Here is a 1759-nt window from a genome sequence, read left to right on the forward strand (position 1 = left end):
GATATCCATAGACTCAAGTCTGCAGGTTCCATTAATAAAAATTGAACAGATATTATTTGTTGGTAAAGCTCCTTCTATGGTTGGCTCATAACTATCAGGTTCTCGAAACATTATTTCTTGCTTCAAGATTTCAGGATGCCAGCAATCAACATCTTCAGAGATACCAGAAACCAAATAGTCATTAAAAAATAACATGAAAACAGCAAAAACATGAAAAACAGCAACTCAGAAAACAAATAGCACAAGAAAATAATTGCAACAATCAAGAACAATAAGAATAAATATAGCAGTGAACAAACATCACCAATCAAAACCATCAAGAACAAACAGCAAAATCAGCAACAACAATAAACACAACACTGAACAATTAAATAAAAAAATACATCTGAACAACAAAAACAGTTCCATAATTACTGTAAAATAAAATAATCTAAATTGCTAATAATAGAAAAACCTAAGAAAATCATTACTAAGAAAAAAACCTAAGAAAACTAAAAACAGATAAGCAAGAAACCTAAGAAAACTCAAAACAGATAAGCAAGAAATTACTTAAAAAAATTAAAAAACCATGAACAACATAGATTCAGCATTTCAGATGAGGGAGAGGGAGCTCAGATCAGGGCTGAGCACTGGCATAAGCTCAGCCAAAACAGAGGCCGAAGCATGGTGATAACAGTAGGCTGGAGCAAAAACAAGGGCTTGAGGCAAGTGATGAGCGGATAATTTATACGCTTTTTGGCATTATTTTTAGTATGTTTTTAGTATGTTTTAGTTAGTTTTTATTATATTTTTATTAGTTTTTAGTTAAAATTCACTTTTCTGAACTTTACTATGAGTTTGTGTGTTTTTCTATGATTTCAGGTATCTTTTGACTGGAATTGAGGGACCTGAGTAAAAATCTGATTCAGAGACTGAAAAGGACTGCAGATGCTGTTGGATTATGACCTCCCTGCCCTCGAAGTGGATTTTCTGGAGCTACAGAAGCCCAATTGGCGTGCTCTCAACAGCGTTGGAAAGTAGACATCCTGGGCTTTCCAGCAATATATAATAGTTCATACTTTGCCCAAAATTTGATGGCCCAAACCGGCGTTCCAAATCAGCTCAAAACTGCCCGGCGTTAAACGCCGGAACTGGCACAAGAATGGGAGTTAAACGCCCAAACTGGCACAAAAGCTGGCGTTTAACTCCAAGAAAAGTCTCTACACATGAAAGCTTCAATGCTCAGCCCAAGCACACACCAAGTGGGCCTGGAAGTGGATTTTTATGTCATTTACTCATTTCTGTAAACCCTAGGCTACTAGTTCTCTACAAATAGGACCTTTTTGCTATTGTATTTTCATCGGGTGATCTTAGATCATCTTTAGATCTTTGAATCTTTTGATCACGTTCTGGGGGCTGGCCTCACAGCCATTCCTAGACCTTGTTCTTATGTATTTTCAACAGTGGAGTTTCTACACACCATAGATTAAGGTGTGGAGCTCTGCTGTACCTCGAGTATTAATTCAATTACTATTGTTCTTCTATTCAATTCAGCTTGTTCTTATTCTAAGATATTCATTCGCACCCAAGAACATGATGAATGTGATGATTATGTGACGCTCATCATCATTCTCACTTATGAACGTGTGCCTGACAACCACTCCCGTTCTACAAGCAAACAAGGCTTGAATATTTATCTCTTTGATTCCTTAATCAGAATCTTCGTGGTATAAGCTAGAATTGATGGCGGCATTCAAGAGAATCCGGAAGGTCTAAACCT

This window comes from Arachis hypogaea, chromosome 4 (assembly GCF_003086295.3).
Source record: "Arachis hypogaea cultivar Tifrunner chromosome 4, arahy.Tifrunner.gnm2.J5K5, whole genome shotgun sequence".
Taxonomy (NCBI): Eukaryota; Viridiplantae; Streptophyta; class Magnoliopsida; order Fabales; family Fabaceae; genus Arachis; species Arachis hypogaea.